This window comes from Rattus norvegicus, chromosome 7, assembly GCF_021556685.1.
Source record: "Rattus norvegicus strain SHRSP/BbbUtx chromosome 7, alternate assembly SHRSP_T2T, whole genome shotgun sequence".
NCBI classification, from domain to species: domain Eukaryota; kingdom Metazoa; phylum Chordata; class Mammalia; order Rodentia; family Muridae; genus Rattus; species Rattus norvegicus.
In genome coordinates this window covers 104,220,483-104,245,684 of record NC_141540.1, presented here as the reverse complement: position 1 = coordinate 104,245,684, position 25,202 = coordinate 104,220,483, and the positions used below count along the sequence as shown (strand labels likewise).

General features: G+C 38.6%; 1 non-coding gene across 2 annotated transcripts in view; it reads right to left on the bottom strand.

Moving 5' to 3' along the window:
* Window positions 1–25,202, bottom strand: part of Rgs22l (regulator of G-protein signalling 22 like) — a 139,148-nt gene that overhangs the window by 47,931 nt on the left and 66,015 nt on the right. The window contains exons 5-11 of one of the 2 annotated variants that reach the window (XR_015625629.1): window positions 23,855–24,366; window positions 23,000–23,167; window positions 9,994–10,034; window positions 8,142–8,370; window positions 6,834–7,583; window positions 5,556–5,804; window positions 4,654–4,832 (exon numbers count right to left, since the gene is read on the bottom strand). This is a non-coding gene — a transcript (regulator of G-protein signalling 22 like). Of the gene's footprint in view, window positions 1–4,653; window positions 4,833–5,555; window positions 5,805–6,833; window positions 7,584–8,141; window positions 8,371–9,993; window positions 10,035–22,999; window positions 23,168–23,854; window positions 24,367–25,202 lie in introns of those variants that run through there. The other variant, XR_015625630.1, reaches the window with a different exon arrangement.

The window sequence follows — 25,202 nt, the reverse complement described above, 5'->3', positions numbered from 1 at the left end:
GCCAGTTTACTAAATACCAGTGACTCACCTTCCACATTTGGAACACTACAGAGCACTTAAATCATACAAGTTTCAAGCAGATATGCACTATAGTTTCCTTGCATCATTCTCCAAAGCCTTCAAAAGTTTCTATTGGTGTCATTCAAGACGGCTTAGCCATGTTCTTCTGAACATTATGGATATATCCCCAAGTGACAAAGGACAGAGGATTAGTCTTCAATGGCTGGGAGAGGTTTTGTGGATCTCATAGTGGTTAAGAACTATTAACAAGAAAATAGAACACAGGAGTTCTTGGCAGAAACATATTATAAAATCAAGAGTCTTTTGTTATAGGCCAAATATGACTATTATTCACAGTTCTTATTTGGTGTGATCTCCTTTGCATCTTCACAATGGAAGGCTTTCTGCATTGAAAAAAATCACTCCATCTAAAGGTGCCCTATATCCGTGATTATATGCTACATAACCTGGCAAATGTTCCTCAAAAGAAAAGTACAAATGGCCAGTGAAATTTTTAATAGCAGGAGGCATTGTCACCAACTCGTGAGCCAGCTTTTCCTCAGAGGTAAGACAGGGACCCACCATCACTTGAATTATGCCAGTAATGTCCATCAATTCCATAATATCTCATCCATTCAACCAGCACCATTAATCCTCTGAGGATCTTAATAATGCTCGGAGCATGTCCACACTCATCCATCTGGCTCATGTTTGTGTCACCAGGCCCATCTCACATCACTTCTCTACCGTATAAACCCGACTACAGGCATTTACATTGTTGATGCTTCAGTTTTCAAGGTGATAAGCATTTGGAAGTCGGGAATGACATATCATAATTGGCAGATTTATTGATGCTCCCATTTTAATGCTTCAGGCTGGTGAGCTAAAGGGATTCACCGAGCTTCTGGATGAGACTAGCCACTGTCATTTTCTTTGTTTCTGTGTGTGTTCTTTATGGGGTCACTCACTCACTCACTCACCACAAGAATATGATAAAATCATAAGCCTTAGCAGCCTGTTTGCAATAAACATTTATTTTACTGCTGTGTTTGTAAGATCCAGAAGGCTGAAAAATGTCCAAGTTCCACCAGGACTTCCTGTTAGTTAACTTCTGGTTGCCTAGTATCTCTTTTGTTTTTGTCTAGGTTTAAGTATGAGTTTTGGGTTGACAGGCTGTCAACTGACCCAGTATAAACTTTACCAGTATATGTAAGGAAAGTTGGTCTGCCACACATAGAACATTTATCATTCTGTAGGGCAACCCAGATATGTTGTTGTAGCAATAGCAGAGACACAAGAGCAACCACAAACAACTGCACAAAATAGGTATCAGATCTTCTAATATCACATGGTCAAGAAAAGTCCTGTAGATACCTGAGAAACATCACTAAAAGGCACTATTAAGCTATCTGGCCAAGATGAAAAGAGGCAAAGGTAAGGAGTAGGTTCCTAGGAGGTATCCAAGAATGCTTCCTTTATCTTCCACTTGGTTTCTTGGAAGGACTCTACTTTCTACCTCCATGAAATTGGATAGGTTGTACTTTCTTCTACCCTACAGTCTTTCATCAATAATTGTGACAGTTGATAAAAGGTCCAAGGACTACACAAATAAAACAGTCTCTGACTTTAGCAGGAATATAGATTACCAGGCAGCACATATGGCTGACTCGAGCCATATAGTAGAGACAAACAACAGTATAATGCTCGGTGCAGTGTTAAGGGGGAGTAGAGTTGGTGCTAAGACACATCCTATTGTGGATCGAGAGAGAAGTAGCCCCATAGCCTCGTGTATTTAAACACTTTGTTTCTTATCAGTGACTATTTTGTGGTTTTATGGAATGTTTAGGAGGTTCGACCTTGCTGGACAGAGTAAATCACTGGGGGTGGGGGGTAAGCTTTGAGGATTGATGGACTTAGCCTACTTCCTGCTTCTCATATTTCCTATGTGCAGATGAAAATGTGAGTAGCCTCCTCTCTGATCCTGCCATCACACTATGGCATTCCAGACATTTTTAGCCATTGTGGACTTTTTAATACCCTTGGAATCATAAGCCAAAATAAACTCTTCCTTTTATAAATTGGGTTTTGTCTCAGTGTTTCTCACCGCAACAGAATATTAATGTATCTAACTTGGTTGTAGTCCCAACTGATTCCACTGTCATTACCACTGAGATGACATTGTATACCCTATTGTATAATCTAATCATTACTGGCCCAAGACCTTGGCAACTTGACTCTCATTAGCCAAACAAAGATACAGCTTCTTCCAAATTTTACCACAGGAATACTTGTGAAGAGCAGGAAGGGAGATGCTCTTGAGAATAACTCTTATTCTAGAATGTGTAATAGTAGCCATATCGTGCCTACAATGATTTGAGTTTATCTCCATTACACAATTCATAAAGGATGTGAATGATGACACAAAACGTAATGGCACCCATATAAGTATCCACTGGATCCCTTCTCTGAAAATATATCTTAAAATTAGCCCATCACTTTTCTCTTAATATGACGTTAATGAAAATTTAAAGTGGAAAAAGAAAAAAAATATGTAGTGACCTAGAGAGCAAGAGAAAGTGTCAATATGTATTCGATGGACTCAAAAGTACCTCTGACAAGCACAAAGAAAGCATGTGTTCTAGAAGTCAGATTGTCAGAGAAGGGCAAAGTAGGGACAAGAACGGCAGTATGCAGCTACCCATTTTGACTCCCACTTACAAAAAAGAAAAAAGAAAAAACGAAAGAAAATGAAAAAAAGATCCTGAAACTGCTCAAGGTAGAGAGTACTCAATAGAAATGGTTCATGCATGTTCTTAAAAATGTAATTGTGGACATTTAGTTTTACAAAAGTATAGGAAGGTAGAACATGGAGATGACAAAACTAAGAAACTAGTTTGAAAACCTGTAGGACCTCCAGTACAAGGTTTTTTTGCCAGGACTGTGCAACTGTTTCTTCCATGTGCTTGGGTGTGAGCTCACATGTACACAGTGGCACAGGCATGCGCACACACACACACACACACACACACACAGTAGGTTTACCAGATACCCCTTCATAATGCAGGCACATTCAAAGCCTGGTACATTTTCCTCTAGAATCTCTGCAAAGAGTATGGAGCTAAATGAACTTTTGAAGGAACAAGATTACAGCTACACCAGATCTCATCAATGCATAACATCTTTCCATGAAAGAAACACAGCCTTGAGAACTGCGTGGTTCTGCCTCTGCACACTGGGTCAGACGTAGGTCATAGGCTGACCTCCTATTCCAGCAATTTCTGCTCTTGGTTATAGGGACAATGTTTCCGGCCTGCTGAAGCCTTTGTTAACATTAGAGAAGGACGTGCTAATAAAGTTGTCAACAAGATTCTTCCATGGACAATAAATTGTGTCACTATCTCTTTAGTTTTATTTTTGGTTTTGTATTTCAGTGACTTCTGAGATGCCTGAAATAATTTATGATCTAGAACCCTCTCTTGCTTCAGCAACTGAAAAATCCCCCATTCTTTCTGCCTTTCTCTCTCTCTGTCTCTCTCTCTGTCTCTCTCTGTCTCTGTCTCTCTGTCTCTGTCTCTCTGTCTCTGTCTCTCTGTGTGTGTGTGTGTGTGTTTGTGTTTCTCTGTGTGTTTTTTATTTCTTTTTTTTTTGTTTATGAGACTGTGTTTCACTATGTAGCTCTGGCTGGCCTGGAACTATGTAGACTGGGCTAGCTGTGAACTCACAGATCTACCTGCTTCTGCCTCTCTAGGGCTGACATTAAGCGAGTTTGTAGTCATATCCACAAGAAAGGGTGTGCTGAATCTATTGTCTCCTCCTTGTTTGTCTCCTTTACCTTAGACCAACATACAAGTAGCTGTATTTTAAGGAAACTGGTCGAAACATTTTTGCAACAAGAAAAATTAAAAATGAGCCAATCAACTAGATTGGCAACTAGAGAATTCAACTTATGTAGTTTTAGAAGATCACAGAAAGTTTACGATCAATTTAATGTGATTGGGGGAAATGTATACTGGTTAGGCACTGAATAAACCTATTGTGGTTTTGGTTTTCTTGATTCATACTGTGTACATTAATGGTGATCATTCCATGGGTCATACAGAGACAGACAAGTCAGTACTATGGCTTGACTTGTATACTTCTTACTTCCTGGAATGCAAAGGAGCAAATTTTAGGAAATTTGTGGAAAATGTTCTTTCATCCAAGAGGACTCACACCTCATTCTTGTGTCCCCTGGGTCTTTCCCATCCTGAGGTCAAGTCTCTTTGTAACAGTGCTTTGGATCCTGGGAAATGAGCCAGGGATTCTAACAAAGAACTTGGTTTCGATCAGATCTGATTTTTATCAGAGGAACCCAACACCATTTGCTTCTTCCCAGATTTTCCCAGAATTATGAATTTTGTTATTCCCCATAGATGGTATCTTGAGACACAGCTTTTATTAAGGTAGTGCAGGGTAAGATTGGAGGCCTTGAAATCTTGGACAGTGGAACCCATGTTGCATAATAGTTACATCATTTACTCAATTATGTCAGGACATCTGCTGACTTACTTAACTTGTCTTCGTCTCACACTTATGTTCATAAAGTCTTTCATTAGAGAACTGTTGCAAAATTAAAAGGCTTAAATCATGTATGCTATTTATGAAAGTACTTACTACACACTGGTGTCTCCTTGCTGATACCCAAACTTTCTTATGTTTCCCAGGCTTGTGCTCCAGCACCTCAGGGTATTTTTAGTAGAATCTTCCTGTTTCTCAAGATCATGAGTAGCAAAGAGTCTTAACGATTCTCTTTCTATGTGATGATCACAGGTGGTGAATCTCTGTAGATGGGGCTGGAAAGAAGAACATACCACAGAAAGGTTCTGGAGCATTCAACTGAACTATGATATACCAGTGATAGCTATGGAAAGTAAGAAAGGTATTTAAAAACACTGTACTTTTATTCCTAACTTGTCGGGGCTTTGTAGTATTTAAATGAGTTCTTATAATCATTTAATCATTTTCTAACACAATAGTTTAGTGTTTTGTGGCTCACAATGTTCCCCACACATACCTTTTTCTGATTATAAGAAACTTTGATTTCCACTGTTTTCTTCTCAGGCCATTCTTGGTATTAGTGGAGGTCCCTCCACATGTTGGATAGATAGGATCTTAAAGTCAGAGCTTTTCTTAAGGCAGTGTAGTGTAGGAGTTGAGACCCTGGATTCTATAACAAATGGGCCCAAACTTCACACGGCTTATGTCCCTTCCTAGATTATTACATGAATTCTGGTGAGTTAATTTAATCAGTATTAATTACATGAGCAGTGTTTACCACTGTAGTGACCTTGGAACCTGGGAGAATGGGACTGTTAAACAAGGTAGACCAAAGTCTCATGCAACAGCCAACTTCATTCAAAGCGTCAAATACTTTACACTCTGAGGGTTAAAAGGAGTCAGATGAGGAAAGTGTACAATCAAAGGGCAAGCTTCATATGGGCAAAAACATGTTTTTCCAGAGGCCTATAAACAAATAGTAATAGACAGTTGTAATGAATAATCTGAGGCAAACTCACTTCTATCTGCTGTACCTTAGAGGGCCATGAAAGCATAATCCAAGAACAATTCCATGTTTTGGAAGTAACAGGTGGCAAGACTTTTGTCTTGGTTTCTTGGAGTTTTCTCACAAGGACTCGGAATTGTCCTACCACAATGCCATTGTTGGACCATGTTCCGACAGAGCAGCTCAAGTTCTCATCAGCATATAGTCTCAGTTTCACGGGTACAGATGCATTATCTTCCAGCAGGATCTTTCCCCCAATAGTCTTCATGTTATTGATCATATTGAATATGTAATTTTGTTTTGAGTCATGTCAAAAACATAATTAAACACAAGTCACCAAAGCTAAGCATACTTTATTTTGGACATTTCTGTCATAATTTGATTACTGCCCCCACCTCCAAGAAAGGCAAAAATAATAACAGGAATGAATGCCAAATTAGGAAGAAATATATGAGTCTTACATTTTTACATTTGTTAGTAATTTGCAATAAGTTTGATTATGTATTTGTACATGCTAGAGGTGAAATGCAGTCTTTCACCAACCTTGTTACCCATAGGAAAACCACTTTGCTAGGTATGTCCCTCAGTTATTACTTTGAAACATAGGAGGACTAGAAAGGACAATGCATTAGTTACTTTTCCTGCGACAATAACGAAATACCTAATGAGAAGCAACTTAAGGCAAGAGGAAATTGGCTCACAGTTTCAGGATACAGTCTAGGATAATTAGGAAGCCATGGTGGAATAGTGGCCTGAGGCTGAGGTGGCAGGAGGGTGGGGCTTTTTGTATACCTCTCCTCAGACCCGAAAGCAGTGCTAGGGTGTTCAGAATCAGGCTATAAATCTCAGAACTGGCTCCCTAATCCTCCCCAGGGACTCACTGACCCAATTAAGCTCCACCTTCCAGATCATCTTCAACTGCTTGAAACAGCATCACCAACTGGCAAGCCTGGGCTAAGAGAATAATATGGTGTTTACTGGTCCCTGGTACTATGTACTTCAGACATGTCCTCTCATGTCTGAAGAACCCTTGAAGATAAAAAGTTGGGATTAACATTCAGTCTCACCTTTAACCCAAAACCCAAGCTTTCTTGCTACTCATATGGCAAGTTTGTAAGCATTAATCAGTGTGCCTTGAAACAGAGTTCTAGATTTGACCAAGTCTTTTTTAACAGAACAGGAAATTGAGAAATGAACAGAATGCCAAGTATCCATAACAGAGAAAATCAGTTTCAAATGGGTCCCACGCCACTCCCCTCTCCCCCTACCACCACTGCCAAAGAGCACTTACATGGACCTACTTGCAAGAGTTCATTTTAGTGGTATGGAGCCCCAGGTTCCATCCATCCGCAACACATGAGTGGGTTGCTGAAGACCCAATATCCAGTTCCTTTGTGTATTACAGCGCAACTCCAGAACTAGGTAAGGACACTTTTCTGTGCAGGGTGCTGACAGAAGTGTCCTGCCTCTGGATCTACAATTTTGCTTTATTCAGTGTGGGTTATTTTGGTGGAAAAGATCCAGCATATTGGCAAGCTGTGTGAAAAGAGACCCAGGCTTGTACTAGAAGTGAGAACATCTGTGTGTACATAACATTCACTTTCTGAAGAAATTCTAGGAGTAATGTAGTAACCCTAAGAGTTTCTTGAGGCACCGAAGACACTTAAGAGGTGAGAGAGGTCATGGCTTCCTTCCAGCCTGTGACAATTCATATGTGTTACTTAGAAGACTTGAAAATGGAAACATAAATTGCCTTTATTTCTTTGATCACCATAGGTGGAGCCTTCTTGAAAGAGGTCTTTTTTTGCATAGGAGTTTGTACATCTATGCAGAACCACAAACCCCTTGCAGAGGGAAAAGCAAGCATGGGGGTCTCTGCTTAGACTTGATAGTCTTCTATATCAGTTTCTCTAGGATAAGTTCCTCTTAAACAGTATCCATTGTGGCAAGCAGATTGGAAGAATGCCCCAACAAAGGATGTGCAAAATCCTAGCTGAGTCTTGAAGTTCTGGTTATCTCACAGCCCCATCAGCAATTTCTCCTACAGGGAGAAATAAGTCACTTAATACTGAGATCTCTCAGGACACTAGATGCTTGATTTTAATCCCGCAAGCCTTTGAGAAAATAGACTTTAAGACTTAAGCTAGCATAAAAAAAGTTTCCCAGAGCTCGCTCTACAAGTTGAAAGGGAAGCGAGGCATGTTTGCAAAGCATTCTGACACAGTCTGATATTCTTCCTGTGAAGTCTCATGGACTTGAGTCCCTCAGAGCACACACTCCATCGTCCTCTTTATGAACTCATTTAATAAACATGTTTTGAGTGCCTGTTACGTGGTACATATGGTGCTGGGTGCTGAACTACAGAGTGTGCAAGGCAGGCCAACTTCCCTCTGAGTCTACATGATACTAGGGGGAGGGATAGCATGAACAAAGAATTGGGGAGAGTGATGAGTTTGTACAGTATTTAAATCTCCTAAATACCACAGAAAGGGCACAAAGTCGTTTTTAGGAGATGGGTAGAGTGACTCTCTGAAGCCTGGAGAATGAGTGTAAATGAACAAGGTCAAGATGGACAGTCTGAGGGAAAGGAGGCACTCACAGGCAGAGGGGAAAGCACAAGAGTCCTGAGGCAAAAGGCCAGTGCTCGTCGTAGACCTGGAAGAAGTTGAATTTGTTTGGTGTGTCTTCTGGCTGCTTCAAACCACATCTGTTGGCACATGCCATTCAAATTCTTCTCATGAACAAAAGTAAGATAAGGACTCAAGTCAGAGTCCGTTTCTTGGGTGAGACTGTGCCGTTGCTGGGAATGATCTCCATGGGAACAGCATCTACAAACATGGAGAGAAGGGACCTCTGCCTCAGTCTCCCAACCTCACTATCATTTGTCATCATATTGCAGCCACATTGACGCCCATCCTCATACTAATGCCCTTGAAATCACTCTTTAATATAATGTGAGATAGAGATTCCAAGTTGTAAATTATGTTATGCTCTAAAAAAGCCTGTGTCTATGAAACTTTCTCTGTAGCCCCATAAGATTCTGCTCTACTGTGGAGGAGTCCCCAACCTATCACTCCTAGGTTCCACTGAAATCCCTCAGATTTCACATACAACTCTATTCAAAAAAGAAGTCAGGAGGGAAATGTATTGAGCATCTAGTTTGTGGTAGCCGCATCTTCCTCATGTTAGTCGGCAGATAATTGCAACTGCATTTGCAGATAAGGAAACCAAGGGTCTCAAAACTGCATTGTGTGCTTTAAGCCACACAGAGCAGGAGCAGCAATCTGTATCTGAGAAGGAGTTTTGCTGAAAACTCCATGTTTGACTTTAGTATAAAGAACATTGTCCTGTGTGTGAGTTGCCTCACCTCCCACTTGGATGTAAGAGATTCATTACCTTTCCCCTGAGGATTTGCCCTCAGCTGAGTTTCCAACAAGTGAGAAACCCAAGCTTGTAAAGTTGCTGGCAGTGAGTTAAGAAATGGCCCAAATAAGTTTCCTTCAAGGTCTCTAAAGAAGAAAGATGTATCTGGTAACTTCCTATTCAGAAATCCATGTTTTTGAGGCAGTAAGATACCTCACTTTCTAGAATATGGTTCATCATAGGATACATTCTTTTATTGTTTGTTTTGAAGAAGAAAAACAATTGAAATCACAGGACCAAACTATAGCAGGAGATTTATTTCTCCTGTCTTTATAAACTGTTGTATGAAATAGAATAGTGGATCTCAGGCTTGGGTAAATCGACCTTCAATTCTATTTTTGTTATTTTGTTTTCTGTTTGTAGTGCAGTACCCATATGACAAGCTAGGTAAGAACTACCCAGACCTTGATTCTTTTTTTGTTTTTATTTTTTTTTAGACCAGGGTCTTATGTGTCCCAGGTTGACCTTGAGCTGACTGTGAGACCAAAGATGGCTTCCAACTTAAAATCCTCTTAACTCCACACCTGGACTGCAAAGATTAAAGGATATGACATTACCACATCCAGCCCATATCTTCTCCTTCTCCCTATTGAGTCACCTGGATATGTTACTGATCCCTTACAGGCTTGTTCGCTTATTGATAAAATATCAAAATGAAGCAACATAAGTTTTAAGGCAATTGGCACACAGCAAGATTAACAGGCATTCAGCAAATAATAGCCTTGTGTTTCATTCCTGTCAAACTCATTATGCAATTTAAGAGACTGTCCTAGCCTTTGTTATTCCTGACCTTATTTCCTCCATTACATTATCTAGCACTTTTTTGAGTTTATTATCATAGTCCCTATAGTAATCCTTTGACATGGGCACCTTTGCATTAGTAAGGTTTTATGCAGGAAGAAATTAAGGATTGAAGATAACCTGATTTTAAGTGAATCACGCAGTCTCGACTCTGTTTACTCAGATATAGGAGGGATGAGTTCTCTGTTGCAACTATGCAAAGAGAAAGCAGGCTAACAGTTACGTACCTGTAACACTAAGCATTCAATAACTTCATGCATCATTTTCCCTACAAAGAAATGTAAGGAACGTTATAGGTACTTAAGAAGAGAAACTAAGGCAATAACCAAGTTAATACGAGAAAATTATTTAACCTTGACCTTTCAGACAACAAGGTTTCAGCAAATGTTAACTCTATTATCAGCTGACCATATTCACTCAGATGGGAAGTAGGGAACTAGACTTTGAAGGAGTCCTGTGTGTGGGAGGGAGGCGATCTAGGAAACTAATAATTAAACTCCTTATTATGTGCTAAGCACCGGGCTAAAGTTCTTGTGGGCTTGCTTATATCACTCTCATCCCAAGCCCAGGAAAAGAAACACAGCTAGCAACAGGGAGTTTGCACGTTCAGATCCCCACCCTCTGAAGTTGTAATCCTTGGAGGGAAGAAAGAACAGGTTTTCTAATTAACTTTCTGTAATAAAGATGAACAAGGGGAGCTAATGAATTGGTGCTCCACCTGCCTTCTTGTTGGAGCTTCTAACAGCTACCAGATTGCCTCTAGAAGCTGCAGCCTTCTCCCTGCTGCTGGCAGCCCCAACAGAAAATCAGTAGCTCCAGTTACACCCTGGACAAACTTCCTGCCCTCTTCAAGGAGCCCTCTTTCACCTTAAACTTCATTTAGGGACTGGAAACTGAGATGGAAAGGCTTACTCAGAGTTGAAGGTGTTTTTGTCACAGGGAGTCTATGGGGCTAGCATTTCCTTGTTTTTGACAGAGAGCCTAATTAGCCTTTAACTCTTTAACCGCAACACCATCTTAAAACACAGAGAAATTACCCACCAGCTCTCAGAGCCACATGGAAGGAATTAATGCCCTCCTCCACTAACCCTCTTTTAAGACACCACAGTAAATATGCATTGTATTTAACAATCCTTTTACCCTGAAGCTAAGCATGGGTTTTAGTGAAAAAATAAATATTCTTTAATGTGTTTCAGGATGCTACTGGGGAGTTGCAAGGAAAATGTCTTGGATTCCTGGCCCCAGCAGAATGCACCGCCTAATGGCAGGGTCAGAAAGAAGTGAATAAGGCTCCCAGGTCAATGTGTTTTCTCAGATTTTTCATTCAATGCTATTTAATTGATACTCAAGTTTTGGTGGGAAAACTTGTGTGCAGACCTTGTTGTTTCCAGCCACCATGCTAGCTGTGGACAGAATTTGTATGGTGTTCTCAAGGCACAGGAGTGACACTGATGAGGTCACTGGTTGAATCACTTGCCTACTACACACTTGATTATTGTAACATAGCACATGCTTTTGGTTCATGACATATTTGGTCATGCATGTACTACATTCATGTACATTTATCATATAGTTTATTCATATATAAATGTAGAACTCTATAGGAATATAGGCAATGTAAACTTCTTCATGAATATATGCATGTTACAAATATAAAATTCAGAAGTATAAAAAACTATAAAATAAACACATGAGTGTATGCATATACATAAATGTATATGAGTGAACCTTTGTATGAAGATTATATTTATTTCCATTGATAAATTATTGGCTTATTTATAAGCTCCCGAAAAGCACTGTTTTCTTGATCACTTAAGGTAGACTTGAAGATAAATCATCTAAGTCTAAGCGGTTGTCAAATGTGACTCTCATAGGCCTTGATTTCTGAAGAGGGTTTGCAGTGAGACATATATCCAGATATACACAAGTCCAATTAGAGGCCACACTGTGTTACTCATTGGCTTCATGACTTTTAGCAAGGGATCTGTGTAATGGGGTTGCTAACAGTAATTACTAGGGATGACAGAGTCATATTTGTTTATTTGTTTGTTTGCTATGAGATGGAATCTCTACATAGAGCTCTGGCTATCCTGGAAGTCCATGTATATCATCCTAGCCTGAACTCACAGAGATCTATCTGCCTCTGTCTCCCAAGAGCTGGGATTAAAGACATCACTATGACACCTGTCTAGGCTGTCAGAAGTCTTAAGTTTGTGAATGTACTCAAAGCATTTTACACAGAACTAAGGATACAGTGAAAGAAAACCATGCTAAGCAAGGTATCACTATTTCCATCTATATATAACTATAGTTAAACATCAGGATCTTCTGAAGATTATTTTAGAAAAGGTATTTACTATTTTTAAAGGGCGCAGTAAGTTTATTCATGATGTTTTATAGGCACCATACATATGTAAATACAGTCAAATATGGAAACAAATCTGACTGTAACAAAGATACAGAGAGACTGCAAGGTCCTATGGTTTACAAGGAAAGAAAAGTCTCAGGAAAGATTTGAGAGAATCATTTCATGAGAAATTCAGCAGAATTGTTTTAGAGGTTATTAAATAAAAGAAGATTCAATTAATTTTATGTGTTGCCCTTTGGTGGTTTAACTTCATTGACAATGAGACTGGATTTGAAGTCACCCATAAGATACATCTATCCTTAATGTAAGTACTATCTAATGGGCAGGGAGTCTAGAATGACTACAAAGGGAATAGTAACCCTGCCGAGGCCCAGCATTCACCTTTCTTTTCTCAGCTGCAGACACAACAGGACTAGCTGTCTATGCTTTTGCACTGTAGAGTCCTTCTTCCTGCTGGGCATTCTTAACTAGAATAGATTTTTTTCTTTAAACTGAGTCAAATAAACTTTCCTCCTTAAGATACTTTTCAGCAGGCAATGAGAAAACTAATATTTGCTCTATTTCTCTTTCCAAGTAACATATTGAACATACATACACATATACATACATACATACATACATACATACATACATATATACATACATACATACACATACATACTTGAAAGCAATGCACACATAGGCATGTAGCTATTTAGTGACTATTTTACATATACATACAGACATATATGCTCACACAGTTTCCTAGGTGCACAATCATAAAAACTACAATAACAATTTAATGTTCACTTCTACAATACATTCTGCAGTTTGAAGATTGTCAAGGATGACCTTGGTAGTCAATCTCACTAGAAGAGTCAGTGTGCCATGAGTTCCTTTTAACCCAGCCACTGAGCTTTTAGACATTAAATTGCACCTAGAACTAGTTCCATTAACACAATCACCTGATCAAATAGATAATAGCCATTAACCATTTCTTTTTTTTTATCTTTATTAACTTGAGTATTTCTTATTTACATTTCAATTGTTTTTCCCCTTCCTGGTTTCCGGGCCAACATCCCCCAACCCCTCCCCCTCCCCTTCTCTATGGGTGTTCGCCTCCCCATCCTCCCCCCATTACCGCCCTCCCCGCAACAATCATGTTCACTGGGGGTTCAGTCTTGGCAGGATCAAGGGCTCCCCCTTCCACTGGTGCTCTTACTAGGCTATTCATTGCTAAGTATGCAGTTGGAATCCAGGGTCAGTCCAGTATTTCTTTAGACAGGTTCACACCCATAAAAGTTATGCAAACTGCTTTCTAATTCAAAACCAATTCACAGGCTTTCTAGAACCCACCCTGTAGTCTTATGTTCCTTAAGCTAAGGTACACAAGAAATTGTCTTTGGCAGTCTCAATTGTAAAAGGACTTTACCTGACATGTAAAATAAATGAAACAGAAAAGAAAAAAAAAAAACCCTAGAGCATAGCACCCACACTAAATATGGTTTTGTAAAACACTTAAATATACATTTGTTCCTATATCCAGAATATCAACCAAAAATAGATTTTGTACTGTAGCTCTTAGTCAGGACATTTGAAAACTGCTACCCCGTATTCTGCAGCCAGAATCAGTCTAAACTTAGTCCCAAGAGTTTTGCTGGATGCCTTCTGCCTGAATAAATTGCTTCCTGATGCATTCCCTTTTAGCAATGAACATTCCTATCTCCGAACCCTAATCAAATTGCACTCAAAGGGTGTTTGTGAGTACATGGATTCCTCCCCTCTTTAGCTTTTGTATCTGTCTCTCTATGCCTATTGGGCACCAAGGAAGAAATGAGTACCCAAAGGGCCTGTATGGATTTGAGCATCATGGAAGGAGAAATTGCTTTATTTGAGATGGTTTCTCTTATTTTTTTTACATCTACCAGATTTTTCTGTTACAGTTTAGTCTAAGATCTAAGATGTTTTTTGGAAAGGAGAAGTTAAAAAACACAATAACTGCAAAAAGTCAGGAGAAAAGATGAGAAATGGGAGACTTGACATGGTGGAAATATGTAAGTATATTGAGGTCTCACTGTATTCTGTTAAGCTATATGCATAGTCTCTAAAAGTTATTAGTTTAAATAAAATCTCTGTGAAAAGAAACTTAGTAGTTTATTAAGTGTGTTTTGGATAAAGAATATATGAATTTAATTTGTTCACATGGTTACGGTCCCACAGAATGTTTAAAAACTAATAGCTCATAGCTGTTGTTTGGTCTGTAGAAAAGATGCCTGAGGTATTAGCCAGAGAAAAGAAGACCAGAGAAAAAAATGAGAGCTGTCCACTGCCTCTTCCAGACTGAGCCAGGACAGCATGGCTGTCCTGTTTATGATGATCATGTTATTTATGAGGTCCACATGCTCTTCATTTTCACATGCTTGATTAGAAGGAATCCGTTTAACCATGCTTCAATGTATGGACACACACACACACACACACACACACACACACACATGCGGGCACACACACGAATGTGCAGTACCCACTGGAAACAGCGACTCTTAAAAGAAAAATCAGTGCATGAAGTTCAGAGAGGGATATGGTATGTGTGTTGTACCCAGAAGGACTTGGAGGGAGAGAGTAGAGGGTAGATATAGTAGAAGCACATCATATTGATGTAAGAAGTTCTTGAGTTTATTTATCATTTAAAAATGATATTAGAAGTTAAGAGAATCCAATTGAACAGATCTCTAGATGACAACACTACATAGTGAAGTCTTTGTGTTCAAGTCTTAGATTCTTCATATCTTGGGCTATGCATGGGCTGAGTCTACACAACCCTGTAGTGTAGCACTTGCCTTACATGCACAAGACCCTGAGTGTAATTCCCCAGTACTGTAAAATGATAACCAAAATGAAAAATCTAATTTAATAATGATAAGTTCTTAATCTGTTAGCTTTGCTTATATGAGAAACAGACTGATCTAAATAAAAGATGTGATCTCCCTCTCAGGTCCTGTTGCAACTATTCCCTGCTTTAAGGGTGGGCCCTTTCCTTCTCTCTTTTTTGAATATATTCATCACAGTTCAGGTCCTATTACAAGATCTTAATAACTGGCAACAGAGAGAGCACAAGATAACTAACTAACCGTGAGCAGTCTACCCAGAACTCTGGATGTTAAACATGGAAGGAATGTGTTTAAAGAGTTGAAAAGGCTTCCATAAGCTGGGAGAAATCTTTTATTGAGAGTAAAGAAAAAGAGACTTCAATTTGACAGCTACAAAGTTTTCAGTTCTTCCAGGAATGAGGTTAGAAGGAGAACCTGAGGTCCACGTGGTTAGATGCCACCTTCTCTCTGCCTTCTCAGACACTGTGGAGAAACCCAGTTATGTTACCTAGGTTTTCTTATGAGTCTAATGAGATTCTGAATAGGTATTGTTTTGACTTGCTAAGATAGGGGCAAAAGACAGCTGATAGCCCTACCTCACAGGTATAGACGTCGTCTTCTGGGCACTAGATTCCAGTGGGTTCATTGTTTAAGGAAAATGTGTTATTACTGAGCAATGAATAAAATATTAAATTATAGCAAAGTTTGCTAACTCAATGTGCTTCTAGTTTTTAAAGGTGACACCTTAAAATGTGTGAATTAATTAGCAGAGGCCAAACCCTGGACCACATCTGTACCCTTAATCACTCTCCATTCTATCAGGATACCTGGATGTTGTCTCTAAAGATCCAGAAGTTATTCTCATGTGAGACCTGTGTATAATAATCTCTTAACTCACCTATCACGTCTACAACAATAATCTTTTATAGAATTTAAATCTTTATAAAGTGGTAATCATTATGTTACCTGCTCACAGACCTCAAAGACGACATTTTAGCTCTCTCATTAAGAGACTGGATGTCACTGAACTGAGAATAGGTCCCCCGTTGAAGGAATCAGAGAAAGGATTGAAAGAGCTTGAAGGGGCTCAAGACCCCATATGTACAACAATGCCAAGCAACCAGAGCTTCCAGGGACTAAGCCACTACCTAAAGACTATACATGGACTGACCCTGGGCTCTGACCTCATAGGTAGCAATGAATATCCTAGTAAGATTATCAGTGGAAGGGGAAGCCCTTGCTCCTGCCAAGGTTGGACGCCCCATGCAGGGGAATGTCTGGGGGGGGCAGTAAGGGGAGTGGGGGTAACACCCTTTGGGGGAGGGGAGGGGACTTATGGACAGGAAAGTGGGAAAGGGAATGACATTTGAAATGTAAATATATAATTATATCCAATTTTTAAAAAGACTGAAAAAAAAAGATTCTTAGCTCTATAGTACAGATGGTGCTCACCCCATATCAGCTGTTAAAATACTTTGGATAAAAGTGTTATCATTAATATTCAAGAAATAATATATCTTTCTACATTTGCCTTAGTAAACTATACATTGTATAATTAGTTTCTTAAAACAGTTTATTCCTATTGTTGTTGAAAATATAAGAACCAAGATGGAAAGGCTGTGTTTGAAGAAGGTTAGGAAGGGATTTTTTTTAATAATCTATAAATTATGTTTTGGGGTTAGAATATAATTATATCATTTCCTCAATCTTTTTCTTTCCTCAAACTCTCCCATGTATCACTTCTCTTTCAAATTCATAACCTCTTTAAAAATTAATTGTTGTTATAGAAACCCACATTCACAAATACACACATACAAAACAAAAACCAATGTTACTTGTATGTATGCTTTTGGCCACTTGGTATTGGATAAGCAACAGGTATTCTGCTCTGCTCTTAAGATCTGAGCTATCTCTCCCACCACACAAATAATTGCTGGCATCATAACTTCTTTAAAGTTGAATTGGCAGTCTGGAAAAAAGCATTCATAAAGTTTCCCCTTTGCTGTCTCCTCATCCTGGCTTCAACAATTAGAGAAGTTCTATCAGGTCCCGAGACCTTTGTGTGAGACAATCTACCTGCCCAAAGTTATTTCTCCTCACCACCCACACAGTGCCTCATCAGGTAAAGAACCTGGAAGCACATCCAGAAACCAGATTCAGTTTCTGAATCAGTAGAAAGACCAGCCTTCTTACTTCAAAATACTACATGGAACTTTGGCTTCAAGAGCAAACTCCCTAAAGTGATCTCTAAGCACTGGCAGCTGCCATTGTTAGTAAGATTATTCTTTCTTAGGAAAAGGCAACGATCTCATACTCCAGAGAGCACGTTAGGAATCAACCAATGCACGGAGACCGTTCATTCAGTATTTTGTATCTTTGAAGGAGAAGGAAAAATCAGTGTTCTATTGTGACTTTTAATTTTTTTCATTATTTTAAAGACATTATATAGTTTAAGCATGATATAAATTTATTCTTAAGCCTTCCTTGTCTATGACTATTATTTTATTTAAGTTTTAACCTTTTTCAAGAGGTATGCGAATTAACGTTAAAAATGTCTGCAGTGGAACTAGACATTATATACATTATATACACATTATATACACATTATATACACATTATATACACATTATATATACATCATATATACATTATGTATACATTATATATATATATTTTATATACACATTATAGGGCCCTTCAATCACTGCCCTAGAGATCCTAAGCATGGAGATCTTACCCAGGGAGGCCAGCCAAGACTATATACATAGCAATATCCTGTTTCAAAAATCATTACTAGGTTAAAATTAAAACAATCTTTAAAACATGAAAATTAATACATAGATTTAAAAATATTGAACTAAAACAAGAGAAAGAGGAAACATAGAAATAATAAAATAATCTTAGGGATTAAAGTTTATACATGGTGACTTGAAGCAATTTACACCAATACATATCTGAGTCCGGCAATGAAAATCGGGGAAAACAGAATCAGTGTGAAGAATAAGTGTGCAGATTATAGTCTTATTAGATATGCCCAGCTCCATTGCCACCGAGTTCTAGTCTGTTCTAGCTGTGGAAAACTTGTCTTCCACAAGTCCCACTGGAAATCCCTTTATATCCACAGCAATGATGAACTGAAGACCCTTTGCCTAGTCTCTTATAACTAAGAACAGTTAGGATACAAAAGGCACATTTCTGTTTAATTGGTATAACTGCTAGACTTTCTGTTGCTGTGACAAACATAAGAACAACTTAAGGGCTTAAGTGGGTTCATTCTGTCAGTCTGTCCTTAGGTCTGCTAATCCTGGTCTCAGGGTTAAGCAGAACACTGTGGTGGTGGGAGTTTGTGGCAGTGGCTTCTCAGATCATGGCAGGCAAGAAAGAGAGAGGGAGAGATGGAGCGAGGGAGAGACAAATTCTTTAAAGGCAGGTCATCAGTGGGCTACTTCCTTCTTTCTTTCTTCACTTTGTAATTTTCCCATTATCTTCCAGCAATGCTGGCGATTACTACATGAGTGCACAATTCATTCATTCCAAAAGCAGAACTCTGATGAGCCAATCAGTGCCTGCCAGCTCACAACCAATTCCCCAATAAACTGACACCTTATATTCAAACCATCAGAGGGAATTTACTGAACATGCCTAGTCTTTTAAAAGCCTGTTTGCAGTAGGAGAAACAGTATGCAACCTCTCAATCTGAATTACAAAAAAAAAAAAAGCAATTGAAGAAAATAGACACTTCCTTACTATTAACTCACACATGATAAAAATAGTTCTGAACTTCCTTTCTGTGGTTCAAGACTATCACACAAATAAATGATTTCTACTGACCTCATGCTTTCTCAACTTAATTATGGGAATGGGAAGACAATGATCAAATTTGGAAACCATCATTTTGCAGGATATAAAATATAATAGTCCGAAAAGGATGGGAATAGGATAGTCCACAAAATCTTCTCCAAAGGAAAAATAAACCAAACATCCTATGATGAGTTTAAATAATGATAGTATACAGAGGTTAAAATAATAATAGTAATAGTAATAACAATAATCTGGCACAGACCAAGAAGCCAAAGACATGTATTTTGAGGGTGAAAACAAATGAGATGTTTTTGCAGTTTGTAGTTACATACCCTGGTCAGAGAAAAATGACATAATATGCCCCATTAACTTGCCTATCTCACTGTTTCTAATCAGATTTATCAGCGAATTGTTAGATTATTTTCCCTCATAAACTGAGAATTGTTCAACATGTCAGCCCCTGGAAATGTGAAAGCTTTTAGTGTCCATAAGAATTGTATGCAGGGGGTTGGGGATTTAGCTCAGCGGTAGAGCGCTTGCCTAGGGAGCGCAAGGCCCTGGGTTCAGTCCCCAGCTCCGAAAAAAAAAAAAAAGCAAGCAAAAAAAAATTGTATGCAATTCTCATCTTTACACATCATGAGTGTGTCACCTTGGGCTATTCATTTCATATCTGAAATTGACAGCAGTAGCTACCTCAAATGCACTATATGCTAAATAACAGAAGGAACCTGTGACTCAGGCTAAGGACAGTCTGAGCACAGGCTCTCTTCTTCTCAGGCAGGTATCACTGTTATATATAGCAAATGTGGGATCCATTTAAGAGCTTTGTTTTCAGATGCCTCTTAACGTCTCTTATAAGAAGCTAATAAAAGATGTGATGTTGGGAAGAGCTGGATCTTGGAAAACCATGCCCTTGGTTCTGGAAGCCCCTTAAGTCTGGAAGCATAGTCTGCATTAATACCTCCAACAGTTTCCTGAGTGAGAAATATGTCGTAGAGACTTCTTGACCCATGCAATATCATTTTCAATGGAACAAAGATGTTTGTGTGCTCTGTACTATTTCAGCATTTGATGCTGGGAGCAAAGTTTAAAAGTTCTGCATTTACATGAATACCTTAACCTCATTTAGCAGTGTCTCCTTTGAAAAGGTGAACTTGATATGCTCTTAAATTGCATGCCGTTGGGTGCAGTTAAGATGCTGACCCCGCATGGAACATATTTAAAATCTCCCTGGAGTAGAAAAGAGGAGATAGGGGTTCTTATTCTTCCCCTTCTGATTCTTTCTTTTTCTTCTTCACAGATCAAAATGTTTGCTGACAGAAAACACCTCAAATGAATCCTTGCTAAAAATGCAAGTTATTTTTTAAGAGAAATTAACAAAATTTTCTAAGACTCAAAGCAAAGCTTATTAGAAATCAGAGATTACTATAGTAACATCTTTTACTGAAAGCAATGAAATCAGTCCATTTGTCACAGGCAGACCTGTCTTACTCTGATGAAATCTGTACATTATGAGTATACCAGAAGACAGCAAGGTGATGGATATGAAGAACTAAAAAGCCACTACTTGGACTATTTATTTTTTTAAGAATGCTAATTATGTACCTGTGCTGAACAAATGACCCTCAAAGATTAATCAGAAATGACTCAGAGGTGTTTACAGACTCAGGAGGTGATGCGCTTAGTTCAGCAGAAAATCAGAGTAAGTTGCTTTTGTGGGATTTTCATGCTATTCCTACAAACAATGAAAATACCATATTTACCAAATAGGCAGCAACAAGAGGCCAAATAATCTATCAAGATAGTGGAGAGTAGAATACAAAGTAAAAACACGACCATTTTGGACTCTGTACAATATAGAAATCATAATGATTCATTAATGATATTAAAATTACTTATTTTTCCTTACTTTTTATTGAGATAGGATCATACTAGCTTGCCTCAAAATCACTGTTTTGACCAGGTTGGCTTCAATCTAACAGAGATCCACCTGCTTCTACTTCCCCAGTATTAAGATTAAAGTGTGCCACCACTTCCAACAACTTTCTGTATCAAATTGATACAGAGATGAAAATCACTGACTGTCATGCAGAGGCAGTTTAAGCTTTTTAATTAGCATTATCTTTTAGGTGATGATATTGGAAGTGGACTTCCTTTTGCAAAAAGGTAGTGAACTTAGCACTTCAGGCAGTTGATAATTTTATAGGAATACACAGAACTGTTATTATATATGACTCTTTATATTTTGGGTTTGCCTATAGTTCTGCCATATCTGCAAAAAAATGTCACTGGGGAATTTATGATGACAAGTTTTATAAATGGTCTCTTTATATTTCCTTTCTCAAATATAGCTGGAGATAATTCAGGAGGAATTATAGGGTACAGATAAAACAGCAATCAGAAACTGTGAACGAACCACTCTATCTCTCCGTTTTCCATGTTAAAAATGGGTTTGATTCTGTACACTTGACTTTGAACATGAATTTTGTTTAGTACCCACTTATCCAAATGCAGGTTAATATTCTAAAGTAGCTGGGATACTGACACCAGCAATGTAGGTACTCGGTAAGAGACTGTCATCAGTGACAACATTCTGTCCCACTGACTAGAAGTAGAAGAGCTGTACACACTGGTCACCGAGATTCTAGGGTTGACACAATAAGTTAGATGTTTGCTTGGTTCAGTGTGAAGCGGTTTCCCAGCAGCACCTCTGGCTCCTTGCAGATTAGATAGTAAGGAAAGAATTGGGAAGACTACAGTTATATGGGCATGTTTTTAATTATATTTTTACTAAAAATTGTAAACTTGGTTTTTTTCATAATACTTTAAAGATATGACTAGATTTTTATATATTACTTAATCTACATGGTGAAATATAATCTTCACCAAAATTCTGTTAAGAAGAGAAAGGAAGGAAAGAAAGAAGGAGGGAGGGAGGGAAGGAGGGAAGGGGGGATGGATAGGTGGGTGGAAAGAAAAAAGAACAGAGGAAAATAGCGATAGAGGGAAGAAAAAAGTGAAGAAGGGAGGCAAGAAGGAATAAAGGAAGATAGGGATGGAGGAAGGGAGAATGGAAAGAGGGGAGGAAGGGAAGAAGAAAGAAAGAAGACGAACCCAGTGTAATGGACAAGGAAAGCCAGTATTTCAGAAAGACAAAAAATAGAGATCACCTGGCTGTATTATTGTACAGAGAGAAACAGACCTGGTGCAGCACAGGAATTGTAATAGCTCCTATGGCCACACACAGCCAGTGTGACCCGCAAGATGTTCAAGATGACACTGTAGGAAAGCTTCACAGAGGATAACCTACATGTGTCTTCACTCCTGAATTGCAAAATAGAGACGTTGGCGAAGTGATTTTAATTCGTAAGGAGATAAATGATACAAGTGAGAGTTTATCATTTGAACAGTTTCCCTTTTCTTTGGGGCAGGAACCAGTTTGAATGTCTTGTTTGCACCCAGAGTAGAGGCTGAGCCCTGTATTTGGAAACCCTTTTCTCTTTACCTTGTAACTCCATTATATTCAAACCTTCTCACTGGCAACTCAAAATTTCTTTTTCTGAGTGCTCCTAAGTCTCTCACACTCTGCACATTATCCAGGTGCAGATCTCGTCATTGCTTAACCACTGTCCCACCCTCACCCAAGAAGTGATTTGCGATTGATATCTTCTGGTAAAGGGAAAATCAGTTTCCCTCAATAAGGTCAATAGGTATATCAACCACCCTCTCATGTGGTCCCAATGGAACAGTAGTTGTTCATAAATGCAAAATGGATTCACACACATACACACACACATTACTTTTATGGTATGTCTTTTTTGTAGTTTTTGTCTAGTTTTCTACTTTTGTTTTACTTTGATGTAATTTTCAGGTTTATTTCCTTTCTTTCTTTGTCTTCCTTCTTTCTTTCTTCCTTCCTTCCTTTCTTTCTTTCTTTCTTTCTTTCTTTCTTTCTTTCTTTCTTTTTCCTTTCTTCCTTTCTTTGAGGCAGGGCATAGGTATGGAGGAAAAGAGAATCTGGAAGAAGTTAATGGTGGAAAAAGAATATGGCCAAAATATGTTACAGGAAAAATTTAAATTAAAAAATTAAATAACCTTTTCTTATCCCCTAGCAGTTCGAGTGTCACTCCTAAACAATAATCCATTCTTACTGCCCCAGTTCTCTAGAACACCCTGAGTTCTTTACCACCACGGAAACATAGTATTTCATCTTACCTTATATGTATATGAATTTTGTGGCTGGGATGCCAAGACTTAACCCCCTTTTCCTTAAGTAACATAACAGTCAACCCTCATTTCTTCTGAAAAGTCCCCCTTGGTTCCCATGGAGACCATCCTCCTGCCTTTGGAATCTCTGTAGAGCGTTGCCTGGCTGCTGTGCTCCTCCACAAATGAACAAAATGAATGGTGAAAAAGATTAATGGTGAGAAAGCAAAAACTTGGCAATATGTAATTGTGATAAAACAATTTAATAGAACTTTTGATAAGACTGTCAGTATTTCCGTCCCAAGCTTTTGTTTTATATATTTCTTATTGGGAAAGTAAAGGAGGCAAAATGGAAAACAAACTTTGAATAGAATTGACCAGTCAGGGATGAGGGAGACTGGAACACTCTGACCCAGCAATGGAGCATGGAGCATTTCCTATTCAGATTGACAGAAGCCCATCAGAGTTGAGATAGGGGTAGGAAGGGCATGGGGTTCAGTCATAGCAGATCTATGAGTGTCTTGTAGCGGACCATATTCCCTCTGCACAACCTTGGTTCACTCTCCTGCTAAATGAGAGGAACGATAATAATAAAATCAATAATGGCCTTCTGAAATAATGTCTATGGGGAATCCAGTTTTTTCTGCTATGAATTATCATGTTCTTTTCACATTTACTACAAATATACATTTTAATTAGTTGTTTTCTGTTTCAAAACCATTAAGGCTGGGTACTTTATAAAGAAAAGTGTAAATCTGTTAAGGGCAATTACTCTGTTATAACATAGTAATGAATTAAAATGATTAAAGGCCTTCTGTAGAAGAGGCCAAGCATGTAGACCCGTCTCTGTTGATGACAACTTACCGGATGAATCCGTTACTTCTGAGGTGGTAACTCCCTTTTATTAGGTCAGACCTCTTAATGGTTCTTCCACCTTTCATCCTTAGACTGAGACCCACACTTCCGGTAGATGAATCTTTTGCAAGGATTTATGTTACTGAGTAATAGTGGTTCTCAACCTGTGGGTTGTAGCTCCTTGGTGGGGCATCCCATATCTGATATCCTACATATCAGAGATTTATATTATGATTCATAACAGTGGCAAATTTACAGTTATGAAGTAGCAATTATGGTTAGGGGTCAGCCCAACAATGAAAATTGTATTAAATGTGTCCAGCATTGGAAGCTTGAGAAACACTGCTGAGTATAAACTTCATTGTTCCATCTTGACTACCAGTGTTCATGTTCTTCTCCAAACACATTTTATATACATTCCTCATCAATGTGCCCAACATCTGAACTCATTTCGACTTCACTCAAATGCCTAAATCCAAAGTCTCATCTGAGGCTCAAGGCAAACTCTTTCAGTTGTGACCCTGTAAAATTAAAAACAAGTTATGTGCTTCAAATATACAAGGGTACAACAGACACAGGGTAATTCTGTTTCCAAAAGACAATGCTCAAAACAAAAAAGGGTTTGTGGCTCCCAATAAGTATGAAAGAAACCAGTGCAGACATCGAATTCTAACAGTCCAAATATAACATACTGTACACAGTTAAGTGCTTCCAAAACATTACTCATTACAGGTTGTATGACTACTCTCTGGGGTTGAGCGGTAGAACCTGTGAGTCTCCCAGACTGGAAATGAAAGTGTGGCAGTGGTTCTTACTTTGGGCTGTCAAGAATAGTAGTGCTCCTCCATTGGCTGCACAGGTATTCCAGTAAAGAACCTTCACAGTATCTCTTCATGGATCTCTGAGAGTTCCTTTGAAAACTCAGTGGAAGTGACTACTGACCCCATAATTTCTATATTCAATAAGCCTGGAGAATTAGCACAAACTACAATGTGAATGTTTCAAGCTTGGTGGTTAAATCTTGTTACTCGAGACATTTGGGGACAAGGATGTATAACAAGTCAAAATGTTACATTTGATCTGTTTTATAATCCATGCCAGCACCTTTACTTGGTCATTTTGGAGCCCAGACCAAATCCCAAGACAATACTGGGAAGTAAGTAAACTTGTGATGACAGTATTAGGTTTATTTTCTAAAACTACTTTTTTTTCCCTAGAAGGTGTTCAGGGTTGTGCTAAGAGAATTGATCTCAGAAATTTATGAGATGCCCTCAAGGCCTTTTCCCTGTTTTGGAAAATTGATACCTAGCTTCCTTCTATCTCTGATAATCATATTAACAAATGGTTATTTGCCTAT